The following is a 16,790-nucleotide window of genomic DNA, read 5'->3' as shown; positions in this document are numbered from 1 at the left end:
AAAAAAGACTGGCGGGTTGTCAGAGCCAGTTTAGAAGGCGCCTTAGAGGAGCTTGGGCTTCACCTTGAGGGTGATGGGGAGCCACTGCAGGGCTCAGCTCTGCGCTCTAGATCCTTCCGGGCACCTCAGGGGCTCAAGGATGAGAAAGGGAGCATGAAGGTGGGGAATCTGGGGTGCTCTTAACAGGCTGTGGACAGGGAACTGTGCTGAGGCAGTGGCTTGGGGTGGCAAAGATAGGAGGAGTAGGTATCAGGACTCAGGGCTTGATGAGGTGTGGAGCTGAGGGAGAATGGGACTCAGCCTGCTGGCTTGGGTGTGTGTGTAGCGGTGACATGGGCATCTGTGGCAGTCAACCCTCTCATCAGCTGACCCACGCTGTGGAGTTGGAGGTCCTCTCCCAGCCACGAGAAAATCGCTGTGGCAGCTCCTAGTGCCAGTTCCAGCAAAGGCTTCCCCTACCACCTGACTGCTTGCAGACCGTGTCCTAGCAACCTCGCAGCCCTCCCCTTGGCAACGTGAGCTCCTCCTCTGACTGTGCTGGAAGGAAAGGTGGGGCTGGGATGCCCCCTGACCACTAGACCCGCCCAGGGAACTTGCCACTTGCAGCCTGCCCGGCTCATCAGGTGGAGGCTGGCCAACCAGGTGAGGGAGGTGGTCTGGACACGGAAAGCCTTGGGAGCTGGGTTCTGACCCCAGAGCTGACGCTCTGTGTGAATGATCTTGGACACATTTCTTCCCCTCCACAGGTGTCAGTTTTCCCTTCTGCAAAATAAAAAGGGATCTCTGCAGTCTAATGCTGTCTCGTCCCATTTTTTATATTTTCCGTGCTTATTGCTCGGATTCTCCATTGCTGACACAGATTTTAGTGTCAGACTCCAGGGATTTAAATCCTAGTGGACAAGTCACCTCATCCCTGAGTCTAGATTTTTTTTCTCTGAAAAATGGATATATCTTATGCTTACTCAAAAGGGTTATTAGGGTTGGCTGAAATGGCGTCAACTGAAATGCTTTACAAATGGCAAAGAATAATTAATATGAATGTTATTGATTTCATTTCATCACATGGTCTATGCTCTATTGAAATTCATTGAGCCACCACCAGCAGCGGCCACAGCAGCAAGAGTTTACCGAACGCTTACTATGTGCCAAGCATTGCGCTGAGTGTTTTCCTAATATTACAACAACTATAGAAGCTACTTATAATTATTATCCCCATTTTACATATGAACAAAATGGAGGGCTCATACAGTTAAGTATAGAAAGAGCTTGGCCAGGGTCCCTCGCTTCAAAACTTGCTGGTTTAAAATGCATGAGGTGTCCACCTCAGGATCTCTTCTTACATCTTGGGTTTTTCCTCTTGTCTGAAGTCAGAATCTAACAGGGTTGGGTAGTCAGGGGAGTAGCACTAACATTTAATGAGCATCTTTTATGTGCCAAGAGTCGACCAGGCTTTCAGACTTAAACGTGTGTGTCAATCACTGGGGTGTGTCAATCACCGGGGGGTCTTGTTAAAACGCAGGTTCTGATTCAATGCCTCTGAGATGCAGCTGAGATCGTGCATTTCTAATAAACTCCCAGCTGATGTTGATGTTGCCGGTCCGTGGACCACACATTGAGTAGCCAGGCGCTAGAGGACTTTAACCAGTACCCTGCTGAATCCTGGTGACTAAGTTTTATTAGTTCTGGATTCACAGATGGGGAAATTGAGGCTGGAGAGGCAATGCACCTTACTAGGCTCCCAAAGCATACAAGGGGTGGGTCTGATCCTACACAGCTCCTTAGGGTACAGGCCCAGTATCACCTCCTTGATGTGTGATCCTTTCTCTGGGCTTCTGTCTCCACAGCCAAGGCAGGCAGTGTTCTCTGGGGCCCCCACCAGGAACAGTTTCTTATTTTTGGTTTACCATGAGCAGACTGGCTCCTGATACTGGCTCATAGTGGGAACAGGGCTTGGCCCAGGCAGTGTCCCTGCAGTTAAGCAAATGTCTTCGGGCCAAGATTAGATCCTGCTTGTGCACAATTCATTTCACCTTCCTCACCCTAATCCCTGCTCTTTTGTATCCTGTCTTTATTTAAAATTTTGATATTTTATTCATCACGGTTTTTTTGCATTAATTTTTTTTAAAAAAAATTGCATAAAAAGTTATTATCTTAATCAAGTTTTCAGCATTCCCTTAAATTGTGCACCAGAGGCAGGTGTCTTACTGGCCTCACCCCAGTCCTGGTGGCCTTATGGCGTCTCCCTCCCCCTGCATCCTCCCAGCATTAGGATGCTGCCCGCAAGGCACTGCAGCGCCCACATGGCCGCCAGCGCCAATGGATTTATTTCCCAGCAGGTGAGTCCTGCAGATGCATCACTTGGCCTGCCCCTTGGCTGACCTGCTCTAGAGATGGCAGCAGGGACTGTGGCCTGAAGGAGGGCCCAGGGGATCACTCCGACATGGACTTCACCCCATCCACCCCTTACTGGCTGAGTGACTGAGGGAAGTGACTTCATCACAGTTTAGATCACGCCACCCCTCTGTCTCCCAAAGAGACTCCCCCAGCCTTCAAGGTCCTGCCTAACCCAAGCCTTACAGCCTTTCTGCTGTCACCGTCTGTGACTCTCCTCCTTGCTCACTTGGTTTCTGTCCTGCAATCTTGTCAGGTTTGTTTTTGCCCTAGGACCTCTGCATGTTCTGTTCCTTCTGCCTCCATGCTTGTCCCATAGGCAGCTTCTCATTCAGATGCCAGTCCCAATGCCTCTTCCTTGAAGCCTTCCCTGATTTAAACAGCCTCATCCTCCTCGGCACACTCCTCTCTTTTACTTTCTTCCTAGTATTTATATGACTTGGTGAAATGATTTTGTTTACTTGCCTGGCTTCTGTCTCCCAGTAGAAAGTGAGCTCCATAGAGGCATGGTCCTTGTCTTCCTCTTCCCTGTCTCTCCAGCTTCTAAAACAGTTATTGGCTCATACAGCTGCCCAGTGGGTATTGACGAATCAATGAGCCATTCCTTGGGCTTCAGTTTTCACATTTGGGAAATGGGATGATAACCCTAACCCACAGTATTATTGTCACAATTGAAAGCACATTTGGGCCGAGCACTCTGGGTGGCTCATGCCTGTAATCCCAGCACTTTGGATCCCAGCAAACGGATCACCTGAGGTCAGGAGTTCGAGACCAACCTGGCCAACATGGTGAAACCCTGTCTCTACTAAAAATACAAAAATTAGTCTGGTGTGATGGCGGGTGCCTGTAATCCCAGCTACTCTGGAGGCTGAGGCAGGAGAATTGCTTGAACCTGGGAGGTGGATGTTGCAGTGAACCAAGATCATGACACTGCACTCCAGTCTGGGTGACAGAGCGAGACTCTGTCTCAAAAAAAAAAAAAAGAAAATAAAAAAAAAGAAAGAAAGGAAGGAAGCACATTTGTTGAGCATCTGGTATGTGCCTGTCATTGTGCAAAATGACCCAGTGGGCCCTGGCGGTATTACCCCCATTTTATAGATGGTGGGACTTGCTCAAGATCCTCCAGCTAGGAAGGGTCAGGGCTGAGGCTCTCTCCTGTTGGAGAAGCACCTGGCCCCATGCCCTACTCTGCAGAGGTGTTCCTGATGCTAGAGCCAGGGCTGAGTTCCTCGGAGCCTTTTGCCATTTGCTGCTTGAACTGCAAGACCCTGCTTGCCCTCCTGGCTGTCGCAGCTTCCGACGAGTCAGAGACAGGAATTCTAATGGCTGGTTTTTGTGGAACAAAAAGGCCTGCCTCTTGCAAATGTGGAGATACATTTTCTCCGCATTGGCAATTACCACATTGAATGTCTGAGGAACAGTTTTCATCTGCCAGGCACTTTACCAAGATTAACTTCTGAACCCTATGCAGCAATGCTTGTTGCAGATTGAGGGGGCGGCAGGGAAAGTGTGGGCAGTGGTGTCTTTGATCACAGGAGAACCTAGGATTTGGAAGGGCTTGAGACCCCACGTCAACACCTCTGGAAGTTTGGTTTATTTTCCCGAGACTGGTTTCACCATTGTCCTGAAAGCACTGAGCTTCTAGAAGATTCAAGGTTTCTGATGTTTCCTGGCCCAATTGGCTACCAATTCAGCAATGTACTCCACAAATATTTTCTGAGAATACCCTAGGCATTATTCTAGACTCGGAGGATGCAATGATGGGACAAAATATATACTGCCTTTGTTCTCCTACAGATGTTAACTCAGTGGAGGAGCTGGAGGACAGAGACTCCTGCCAGTAACTGGCTGTGTGACTGCGGGTTAGTTCCCTTCCCTCTCTGGGCCTTTGGATTTTATCTTCCTCTCTACTCTGAACCCCCCTGCTTAAAAGTCTTCAATGGCTCCCATTGCATACAGAGCAAGGTGGGCATCTCTGGTCTGGGATTCGAGGCCCCGAGCCGGGCTCTAGTGGACACTTCTTGGCATGTGCTCCCGGCTCACCCATCTCCATTTTGCTCCGTTTTTATTTAGAATACTCGTACTCATACGACACTTTCTGAGTGCCAGGAATGTCTGAGTGCTGCACATATTTTAACTTGTTTAACTCTCACAGAAATCCCTTGAAATAAGTCTTTGGACTCTCATCATCTCCACTTTAAGAATGAGGACATCGAGTCACACAAGGGTAAACAACTTGCCTAAACCCACACAGCCTCTCAACGGCAGGGCTGGGATTTGAACCCAGGCAGCCTAGCTCCTGGGCCATGCCCTCCACAGCTACCACACGCTGCCCCTTGGTCCACCTGTACAGCAGCCTTACCACTCTCCTTTCCCAGATACAATCCCACATCCATTGCCCACCTCCATGAAGCCTTCCCAGATGCTTCCCAGGCTGACTTAAATCTTCTTGTCTCTGTTCCCACAATGGCAGCCCTTAGCGTGGGCTACTATTGTTCTTGCTTGCCTATGGTCTCCTCAGCTGAATGCTGACCACCTCCAGGTGGGAGAGGCTGTGTCTCACCCTTCCTGCCTCAGTGCTCAGCCCAGCACCCCCATATCATCCACTCTCCACACAGCAACAGAGGCATTTTTTTAAAACCCAGTTTGTTTTTTTTTTTTAACACTCCTCTGCTTAAAGCCATCTGGCTACTATCTATTACATTTAGAATAAAAGCCTCAATCCTGACCATGGCCTAGAAGGGCCTGCATGATCTCCTCTCTGCCCCCTCCCTGCCCCTGGCGGCTGCTGCTCTCCCCTCACTCACTCCACCTCCCATCTGTCCCCATGCAGTCCAGGCTCACAGTAGGGCCTCTGCCAGAGCGATTTCCTCTGCCTGGAGTGTGCTGCCCCACGTTGTCACATGACTGACTCTTGTCATTCAGGCCTCAATTCCATGTCACTAGTTCACACAGGCCTTCTCTGTCTATTTTCACATTTGCTTTTCAATTGTTGTCAATGACTGTGCCTACTGTGGGTCTGTAAGCCCCATGAGAACAGAGATTAGCAGTGCCTCGTTCTGCTGTATCACCATCACTTGGAATGGTGCCCGACACAGAATAGCCATTCAATGAGTAAGCGTCTTGAAGGAAGAGGAGATGCTCACCAAGTCCCTTTGGGATCTTACATATTGCAGTTCAGCTAGGCCCAGGTAAAATAATGCATCTAAGTCAGTCTCATCCCAAGCTGATAGCTGGGATAATTTCACAAGCTGGGATGCCCTATCTTGATCACTTGTCTATGTCTGGACTGCAATCACACTCCCAGAGCAAGGCACTTGTTTTGTTTTGTTTTGTTTTTTTCTGGAGACAGAGTCTTGCCTTGTTGCCCAGGCTGGAGTGCAGTGGCATGATCTCAGCTCACTGCACCCTCCGCCTCCTGGGTTCAAGGGGACTTTTATTGGCTCTTATTGGCTTTTAATGGCTGACTTCCCTTCACCAAGGATGCTAGGAGCTCTTTGCATGTGCTCTCAATTTTCTACCTAAGACTTGGGGAAACTTGTGAGACACTGCCCTCCCCATTTGATAGGCAGGGGCTTCCCTGAAAAGTGGAAAGGCTGACTGGCAGAATCAGAGCCCCAGAGCCCAGTCAGGACACACATACCCATCATGGCCATCACATTTCATCAGTAATGGGGAGAATTTATGTTCCCAAAAGGCACAAGAGCTCTGAGTCCTTCCAGGGCCTGAGGCAAACACTACTCATTTAGCACCTCCAAGGAGCTGAGGTCTGTAACTGAGCTAGGTGTGTGGCCAAATTCAGGGCAAATCGGAAAAGGAAGGCCTCATATGCATCTGATTAAGGCAAGCAGGGCTGGCAAAAATCCACAAAAATGAGATCTGGGTTTCTGACTGTGCAGCCTTTTGCTAACGAGAACTAAGGGGCCAGCTGGGAGGTTAACACAACAACCAGAAAGAAGGTGCCACCAAGATCAAGTTACTTAGAAAGTATATGGAAGGGGCTGGGTGGGATGGTTCATGCCTTTAATCCCAGCAGCATTTAGGGAGGTGAGACAAGAGGATCACTTGAGCCCAGGAGTTTGAGACCAACCTGGGCAACATAGTGAGACTCCATTTCTACAAAAAAAAAAAATAAAAAATAAAAAATAAAAAAAATAGCTGGGCATGGTGGTGCATGCCTGCAGTCCTAGCCACTTGGGAGGCTGAGGAGGGAGGACCCCTTAAGCCCAGGAGTTTGAGGATACAGTAAGCTGTGATTACTATATATATATATATATATATACATATATATATATATATATATACACACACACATATATATGAAATTTGCAAAGGGATCTCAAAGATCAAGACCAACTGTCATACATTGCCATCTTCTTGAGAACAAAGAAGGGTATTTCTTGCCCCCCTTCCTTTTCCACCTTCCAGCCTCTTTAAGCTAGAGTAGAAAATGGGATCTTAAGTTTATGAGTTCAAAGATCTTGGTTCTGGTCTCTGCACCATGGAACTTTGGGCCAATTTCTCCCCATTTTTTACCCCCTCTTCCTCATTTGTAAAATGTGGCTATTGGGCTTGATGATTTCCAAATCAATGATTTCCATAATGCTAAGCTTTCTAGCCTTAGGAACTCACGATTCAGATTACTTTGAAAGAGAAGCTCTTGCTTTTTCTCTGTAGGGTTTGATTTGTCTTTAGTAATTGGTCTAAAGCCCAGTGTAGGTAGTGGACATGAACAATTCTGGCATGGTAAAACCTGTTGAGTGTTGATGCATCCCTTGTTTATTTCTGAAACAGTTTCTTTTAATGCATGTGGCTCATCACTATAGTGTGGCTTCTGAAAACATTCTGCAAAGGACAGAAATGTTCAGAATGAATTGAGGTAGGAAGGTCATGATTTGAGTTAGTGACTTCCAAGGCTGTCCAGTATCTGAATGGCAGAAGTTGTACTGATGTTAAAATCCCTCTGTATGAAATGATGTGATGTCTTGGGTTTGCTTCCAAATAAGTCAGTGTGAGTGTGTGCGCATGTGATGAGAGTGGATGTGGGTGTGTGTGATGAGAGTAGGTGTGGGTATAAATGAAACAAAATTGGCCAACTGTTGAAGCTGAATGATGGGTATGTGGGGGGGTTATTATACTATTCTTTCTGTTTTTCTAAATATGTTTGAAGGATTCCATCCATAAAAGGCTCTTTGGAGACCGGCTCCAGCCTTTCTCTCCACTTTCATCTTTCAGTCCACATCCTGAGGACCCTCTGGCACAGTGACATTGCCTTGGTGGCTGGGACTTCACATCTCTTGGCCTTGACACACAGCTCTGTCTGCCTGGGGTCATTTTCCTCGTCTTTCCTTACAGTTCGTGACTCCTGCTTCTGAGATCCCACAGCCCAGTTGCCTTGATACTTATCATAACATATTGCAACTGTTTGTTTCCTTTTCTGGCCTGTGACCTCCTCAAGCTACTTCTCTGCCTCCCCAGTGCACAGCCAGTGCCTGGTATATAGTAGGTCCCCAGAAAGTTTACAGAAAGGATGTTTACAGAAAGGTCCCCAGTAGTTTACAGAAAGGATGATAGCAGTCATGGGATCTACCATTTTTTGAGCATTTGCTATGTGCCACTAAGCTCATTACATGGCTCTCTCATTAAATTCTCATCGAAGTGGGTATTATTAATCTTCTCATTCCTCTTTAATAGCTGAAGATAGTCTCAGAAAGTCACTTGCCCAAGGTCATATGCTAGTAAGTAAACCACTCTGCTATTCTCCTTGCATCTGGGATTTTAAAAGACTTCTCTGTGAATGTTATGCAACAGGCCCAGGAGTTAGAGAGCCCGGGTTTTACGCCCAGCTTTGCTACTAAATTGCTGAGTGACCTTGGGCGAATCACCCCTGCCCCCTAGGCCTTGTCTTCCGCAGAGACAATCAGTGATCTAGAGTGTCACGTGATCCGAGGGCCCTCCCAGCCTCAGCTCTCAGAGAAAAGGTTTCTCTTCCACGTATGCTTTCCTGCCGCGGAACTGGCTTCCCTGTTTGGGAACCTCCCGGCTTCACAGACGCCCTCAACCTTTTTTCTTGCTAATTGCAACCTCCCAGGTCTAAGCCGAGTTCCCAACCTGCTGTCTGGGTCGCCCCCTCCCCCCTGCCTTCTCTGCGGTCTGGGATTTCTCTGGAGGTGGGGGCGGAACCCGGGGAGTGAGGGAGAGAGGGAGCCTGGAGCTGTCCCGTTCGTGAGGCTTCCCCGCGGCTTCTCAGCCCCCTCCCCCTACGGAAACTCAGCCTCACACTTTCTAGGGATGTTCCGGGGACAGCCGGAGTCAGTGATTGCAGCTGCCAGCCGCGGGCTTCTGTGCAGGGCTCTTGGAAGTCCGCGATTCTGAGCTGGGATGGGGTGGGGGTCTGGAGGGAAGAAGGGGCGGCGCACTCCTTCCTCCCCGCCGGGACCTCAGCCTAGGCCCAGCCCGCCTAGCGGAGCCGGGACCCTTCTGTGCCTGTTTCCCCTCTACCCTCTTGCCCACTCTTAGCTGGGCCCCGCCATTGCACGGCCAGGCCTCGGCGGGCGGCAGACCCAAGCCGGAGACGCGCGGCTGTGCTAGGCCCCCGCCTAGCTCGCCGGTGACACCGCTCTGGGAGAAGCTGAAATCCCCCGATCGATGCGGCCTTACGCCACCCCTAGGCGCGCTGGGGGCCCCAGACCCGCGGCTTTGTTCGCGGTTCGCGGTGCCGCCTGAGAGAGCTGTCCGCCGCCGCGGTGCTGGCGTTGGGAGCGGCCCGCGGGGGCGAGGGACGGTCCTTAGCAGCCGCGCGGAACCGGGGCGGAGGGTGCAGAGGAGCCCGCCCGGCCGCCGCCGGCCGCCGCTGTCCGCCGCTGCAGTGCTGACCCGGTAGGGACCCGGTGCGGCGCGGGAGCTGTCCCCGAGATGGTGCTGGAGCGAGAAGCCCGAGGCGCCCTCTGCCTCGCCCCGGAAGAGCCGCCGGCGGCTGAGAGCTCTAGGGAGGGGGAGAGGCCGGAGGAAGCCGCCTTCAGGAAGCTCTCGAGCGCGGGGCCTGTGGCCGGGGTCTCTCCGCCAACCGCTCCCGCGGAGGAGGGCGGCTCAGCCACAGGGAGCGAGCGCGCGTTCTACGAACCTGTTGGAGGCTGCAGCTCCTCCGCGGCCGACGAGGGCGCCCGGGACCGAGGTTCTGGCGCGTTTCTCCCTCCCCCTCTTCCTTGACTCCTCCGCCGAGGCGCTCCCTCCTGCCTGGGCTAGCACACGTGCACGCGGGGGGCGCCAAGCCCCGTTTCTGTCCGCCTCGAATGTCTGCCGAGCTGCAGGGCACAGAGCCCAGAGGCCTCCCCCTAAGGGCAGACCCGCTCCCAGGGAGACCCAAGCTTCCCGAGAAAGGAGGCGGGGGCTGGCGGCGGAGATGAGAGAGGACGCCAGCAGAGGTGGCAGTGAAATCAAGGAGACATGGGAGAGTTCCCACACAGGCAGTTCTGCCCTGAAGTTCGAGGACTTAGGGGTCTGCCGCTAGGGCATCCTGACTTTGAAATATCTCTCACTCTCCATTTCTGTGACCAGTAACCAAATGCAGGTCTACCTACCTGCTCTGTTGCCAACCCCACTCACTGGCCTGACTGCCGCTAGTACTTCATTCCAGGCTGTCTTTTACCATGTCCCAGAGAAAGCTCTCTAAACTAACTTTTTGACGAGATCCTTCACTAGCAAGACAAGCTATGTGCCCATCATGACAGAGGACCACTTATTCTGAACAGGCTCACCCCAGTGCCTTAGCACCTGCCCTTCCCTTTGGCTGAGACTTTCTCCCTTCCTTACTACTTATGCTTTATCTGCAAGTGAAAGCATCCTCATTTTCCATGCAAATTTTCCTGGCCCCTAAGGCACAGTCAGTCACCGCCTCCTCTAGGATCCCTCAGCCTTTACAACCCTCCACTACACTTCTCATCATATTGTGTTACTCATGCACCTCTATCCTCAGCTGCCAGGCTAATAAAAACTGGTTCCATATTTTATGCTTCTCTGTATCTTCATCTCCTAGCATGGTGACTGGCACACAATAGAGGTTGAGTTATATCTGCTGAATGAATGTACACATGAGAAGCAGAGGGCAAAATAACTTCCTTTTCTTCATGTAATTGCTCATGTGATTTCTTTTCTTTCTTTCTTTCTTTCTTTTGAAACGGAGTCTTGCTCTGTCGCCCAGGCTGGAGTGCAAGGCGTGATCTCAGCTCACTGCAACCTCTGCCTCCCGGGTTCGAGTGATTCTCCTGCCTCAGCCTCCAGAGTAGCTGGGACTACAGGCGCGTGCCATCACACCCGGCTAATATTTTGTATTTTTAGTAGAGGTAAGGTTTCACCATGTTAGCCAGGATGGTCTCAATCTCCTGACCTCGTGATCCGCCCGCCTCAGCCTCCCAAAGTGCTGGGATTACAGGCGTGAGCCACCGCACCCGGCCTGATTTCTATTTTTTGAATCACAGACTGCGAAGCTCTGCATACAACATCCGTGCCCAACCCTCCTGCCTCCTCATGACCCACTCTCCCCGTCTCAGTAATTCCTCCTACGAATGGCCTCCATTTTGTACCAAGGTGTTTTTAAAGTTTTTTTTTTTTAAATTTTATTTGCTGTTTTATTTGCTTGGGACCCTCATCATCTTGATCTTTATATGGCTGAATACTTGTCATTCGAATTTCAGCCCAAATGTCACCTTGTCAAAGAGGCCTTCTCTGGCCACCTACCTAATGGTTCCTCCCCCAATCACTCTATAACATTACCTGTTGCATTTTTTTCTTTTCTTCTTTTTTTTTGTAGTACTTATTACTCTCTGAAATTATTTTATTTATATGTTTACCTGTTTATCATTCACTTTCCCTCAACTAGAATTCAAACGCAACCAGAGCAAGGATCCTGTCTGTCAAGCTTACTGCAATGTTCTCAGTGGTTAGCATTCTGAGAGAAACTGAACTTACACCAATGGACCAATAGTCCCTTTCTCCTTGGGAAGGCTTGAGCCACTTTGCAGGTCATTTTAAAGTCTTCTATTAGGCACAAATCATCTACGAATGTTTACGGAAAGAGGATCAAACTGATACTCCATGAGATAGGGAAGGAGAGAAAGGAGAGAGCCCCTTTACATAGATATGTGGCATAGATAAAGTGACAAACCTGGACCATAGCCCCTTTTCATCCCAGATGGCAGAAGCATAGCAGTTCACTCCTACACATCATTTAAAGTAATTTCAAATTCAATATCTCACTTGATATTTCTGACAACCTTATCTGGTAAGCATTATTCTCCCCATTTTATGCCAAATCAACTGAGGCCAAAAGAGGCAGACAGACTTGAACAAGGTCACACAGCTTGTAAATATTGACGCTGTTCTTGATACAGTGCTACATGTTGGGGATCTACAACTATGACATAGTTTCTGAATTTCCTGGTAGTAGGAGACCCAAGCACATACACATTGGATTATAATACAATTTGATAATTGCTCAGCAGTGATTCTCAACCTGGAGAGGCATGGGGTAGGGTGGGGAAGAAGTGGATAGGCTGTCAAAATCAGAATAAAATGGAACTCTGTTCAATAACAATGATGATAATTTGTTGAGTGCTTCCCAGGTGTCAGGTACTGTACTATTTTATGTACTTTGTCTCAACGAGTCATTCTTTCTTTTTCCTATCCCCTTTTCACAAAGGAAACTGTCTTAGGGAAGTTAAGTAACATGGCCAAGCTCATGGAGCTGGTAAACAACTGAGCTGGGGCTTAACCTGAGTTTTTTTTGACTCAAAGCCTGAGCTCTTAATCATTATGCACCCCAGACCTATTGAATCTGAACTTCTGGTGAGCAGTATGGGCCTGGGATTTGAAGATGATTTTAGGTCATTCTGATATATCTTGGCCTTTACTGAGAAATGCTCATGGAAGGGATGAACCCTGCCTGTTAGGAGGAGTTACAGGAGGGTGAAATTGGAACCTAAAGGATTAAGTGGAGGTTTTACAGGCAGACAAAAGGAAGAAAATATGTCAGATAGAGGAAATAGAATATTTAAGGGCCATGGGGTGTGAAAATGAAGGGACTGCTATAGGTTCGGTGTGGATGACTGTAAAGCTGATGTAGGGAATAGGGGATGGGAAATTAGGCAGGAATTGGTTTGGACTTGACTGCCATGCCTCTATTCCATAGGCAGCAGAGAACTGTTCAACAACTCCTTTAACAACTGCCACTACCACCTGATCATCCCCACAGCAACAGCATTGAATCAATACTTTACAATTTGCAAAGTGCTTTAATAGTGCGCCATCCCTGTGAGCTTGTTCTTATTGTCCCCTAGCACCCAGTAGAGAACCTGAGACAGTGTAGGTGATCAGTATTGGTTGAAGAGGAAAAAATTGGACACAGATGGGAGTCTAGCTTAAAGGTTGCTGCAATAATTCAAAGGGATGAGCATTATCACTTAATCTAGGAGTGCACAACTCTGGACTATGGACTCTGGAAAGTTGAAGTGTATTGCCCCTTATCTCCAAGCACTTTGGGGAGGCTGGAATTTAGCTCTCCAAAATGGTTGCTGAATAATTGTAACAATTTTCCTCTCCCATATACAGAAAAGCATATTAGCACCTAGACAGCCAATGCCCAGCTAAGCCAGGATTTCCTCTGTTGTATATATGCACTTTATGTCTTTTGGCTCCTGGATTTTGGTCCTGATGGACTTTATTATGTGGCAATAACATTATATGCCATCATTTGTTTCCTTGATTTAAAGGGCAATCACCATGCTAATTAAACTGTCTTGGCACAAGAACTAAAATCTACCTTCTGTCTCTTCATCCCTCGGGGAAGTCCACACAGCCTGAAAATGGCTAACTTACAGAGGGCTGAATTGTATCAGGGACTTTTGAAGCCCTTGAAACATATTAACCCAATGAGGTAGGTTTGACTCTCATCCCCACTTCACAGATGAGTAAGAAAGAAGTCAAGGCTAGGCACCATGGCTCACACCTGTAATCCCAGCACTTTGGGAGGCCAAGGCAAGTGGACTGCCTGAGGTCAGGAGTTCAAGACCAGCCTGGCTAAGATGGTGAAACCCCATCTCTACTAAAAATACAAAAATTAGCCAGATGTGGTGGTGCACGCCTGTGTTAGTCCCAGCTACTAGGAGGTGGAGGTTGCAGTGAGCCGAGATTGTGCCACTGTATTCTAGCCTGCATGATAGGGTGAGACTCTGTCTCAAACAAACAAACAAACAAATAAAAAACAAACAAAAAAACTAGACAGTATATACGCTTCTGAATTTGGCTTTTTTCTTTTGCTCAATATCATGTTTTTGAGATTCATCCATGTTGTTGCCTGGGTCAGCAATGTTACTTTTCATGCTGTGTAGTATTTCACTATATGAATACTCCTCAGTTTGTCGATGGAGTTTTTCATTGTTTCCAAGTTTTGTGTAAATCTTTTGGTACATATATGCAAGCATTTTGGTCAGTTATTTTCCCAGAAGTGGAATTTCTGGGTAAGGTATGCATATACTTAGCTTTAGTGCATACTCCCAAACAGTTCCCCAAAGTGGGGATACCAGTTGCTGTTGTTTATTTTTTTTTCTTTTTTGAGATAGAGTCTCGCCCTGTTGCCTAGGCTGGAGTGCAGTGGCATGATCTTGGCTCACTGCAACCTCCGCCTCCCAGGTTCAAGTGATTCTTGTGCCTCAGCCTCCTGAGTAGCTGGGACTACAGGCACCCGCCACCACACCTGGCTAATTTTTTGTATTTTTAGTAGAGATGGGGTTTCACCATGTTGCCCAGGCTGGTCTCGAACTCCTGAGCTCAGGCAATCTGGCTGTCTTGGCCTCCCAAAGTGCTAGGATTACAGGTGTGAGCCACCACACCCAGCCAAGGGATACCAGTTTTAATCCTGTATGCTGTGCATGAGAGTTCTAGTTGCTCCATTGCCTCACCAACACTTGGTATTGTCAGTCTGTTTTTAATTTTAGCCATTCTATGATATTTAGTGGTTCTAATTTTAATTTACCTAATGACTAATGAAGTAATTTTTCACATATTTAATGATTATTTGAAAACCTTCTTTTGTAAAGTACCTGTTAATGACTTTTGTCAACTTTTCTATTGTGATATATATATTTTTTCTTGATTAGTAGGACTTTTATATCTATTCTGGGTAGGGATACTTTGAGATTATATGTATTGTAAATATCTTCTCCCGTCAGGTGGTTTGCTACTTTCCCTCTGTTGGTGGTGTCTTTTGATAACCAAAAGTCACTAATTTATTAAAGTTTAATTTATCTATTTTAAAGCACTTTTTGTTTTCTGTTTAATTTTTGCCTATCCCAGATTATGAAAATATTCTCTTTGTTATCTTATAGAATCTTTATTGTTTTACTTTTTATATTTATATTTGTAGTCCACATTGAATTTATTTTAGTATATGGTATAAAGTACTGGTTATGATTTTTGTAACCCATATCATTACCCTATTGATACAGCACCATTTATTGAAAGAAAGACTATTTCCCATTTCTGCTCTGTGTACTATCTTTGTTATAAATCAAGTACCCACATGTTTTAGTCCATTTTGTGTTGCTGTAACAGAATATCTGAGGCTGGGTAATTTATAGAGAAAAGTGGCTTATTTGGCCTACAATTCTAGTGGATGAAAAGTCCAAGCTTGGGCAGCTGCCTCTGGTGAGGACCTCATGCTGCTTCAATTCATGGCATAAAGTGGAAGGAGAGTGGGCATTGCAAAGAGGTCATATGGTAAGAGAGGAGACGAGAGAGCAAAGCCAAGGAAGCCAGACTCTTTTTAACAACCCAGTCTCTGGGGGAACTAATCCATTCCTGTGAGAGCAGGAACTCACTCACCCCCGTGGGAGGACATTAATCTCTTCAAGAGGGATCCTCCCTCATGACCCAAACACCTCCCACTAGGCCCCACCTTCCAACACAATCACATTGGGGATCAAATTTTATCATGAGTTTTGGCAGGGACAAAGCATATCCAAACAATTAGCACTATATTTGTGTGGGTCCGATGTGGCTTGTGTGAAACAGATCAAGTTACTAGCCTCTTGATAAAAATTTCTTTCTTTCTTTTTTTTTTTTTTTTTTTGAGACAGAGTCTCACTCTGTCACCCGGGTTGAAACTGCAGTGGCACGATCTTGGCTCACTGCAAGCTCCGCCTCCTGGGTTCACATCATTCTCCTGCCTCAGCCTCCCCAGCAGCTGGGACTACAGGTGCACGCCACCATGCCTGACTAATTTTTGTATTTTAGTAGAGACGGGGTTTCACCATGTTAGCCAGGATGGTCTCGATCTTCTGACCTTGTGATCCACCTGCCTCGGCCTCCCAAAGTGCTGGGATTACGGGTGTGAGCCACTGCGCCTGGCTGCTAAAAATTTCTAATGGTATTTTTCCTGTTGAACTTAGAATGAAATCCAAACTTTTTACAATGGCCTTCAAGGTTTTGCATAATTTGGTGCCACCTGTTTTTTATTTTATTTTATTATTCCATTAGTTACCCTGATGCTCACTCCACACTAGCTGCAGTTGCTTTGTGTACCTTGAACACATACCTTTCATTCTTGGCTCTGGGCCTTAGCTCCTTCCAGGAGTGCCTATTCTTCAATATTCAGGCCTTTGTGTCAATGTTTATTTCTCAGAGAAAGTTGAACTGCTTGCTCTTTAAAATAGCCTCTTCTTGCCCCAAGTTACACTATATGATTACCTTGTTTTAGTTTTGATAACACACGCTACTCCTTGAAACATCTTATTTATGTTTATTTTCTGTTTCTTTCACTAGAATGTAATGTCCATGAGAGCAAGGACCATATCTGTTTTGTTTATCTCTGAACCCATAGCTAAAATGCTAAAATGCTATGATAAGGACATTGGGTCTTAGTCTGTTTTGTGTTGCTACAACAAAATACCCGAGACTGAGTAACTTATAAAGAACAGAAGTTTATTTTCTCATAGTTTTGGAGGCTGGGAAGTGCAAGAACAAGGCACTGCATCTGGTGAGAGCCTCCTTGCTGTGCCCTCACATGGCAGAAGATGGAAGGACAAAAGGGATGAATTCTGTTCTCACATGGCAGAAGAGCAGAAGAGACAGAACTCACTCCCACAAGCCCTTTTTATAGTGGCTTTAATCTGTTCATGAGGGCAAGGCCTCATGACCTAAAAGCCTTCCCCAAAGGCCCCACCTCCCAGTGCAATGCACTGAGGATTAAGTTTCCAGCACATGTATTTTGAGGACACATACAGACCATAGCACCCACAGTGCTGGCAAAAGTAGCTCAATGCTTGTTTGTTGAATTAGTGAGAATGACACTTTTTCCACTCTAATTTCCATGTCATGTAGCTCTAGTGTCAATGCAATAAACGGCA

The 16,790-nt window shown here is 47.3% G+C and overlaps 1 protein-coding gene across 1 annotated transcript in view; it reads right to left on the bottom strand.

Moving 5' to 3' along the window:
- CPLX2 (complexin 2) overlaps positions 1-9,753 on the bottom strand; it is an 87,901-nt gene extending 78,148 nt beyond the window's left edge. The window contains exon 1 of the mRNA XM_004043039.4: positions 9,515-9,753. The gene's annotated coding sequence lies outside the window, so the exon portion shown is untranslated. The remainder of the gene's footprint in view (positions 1-9,514) is intronic.
- Positions 9,754-16,790: the final 7,037 nt, after the last annotated feature.

This window comes from Gorilla gorilla, chromosome 4 (genome assembly GCF_029281585.2).
Source record: "Gorilla gorilla gorilla isolate KB3781 chromosome 4, NHGRI_mGorGor1-v2.1_pri, whole genome shotgun sequence".
Taxonomy (NCBI): domain Eukaryota; kingdom Metazoa; phylum Chordata; class Mammalia; order Primates; family Hominidae; genus Gorilla; species Gorilla gorilla.
Note: the sequence above shows the minus strand (reverse complement) of the source record. Positions and strands in the feature narration are given on the sequence as shown.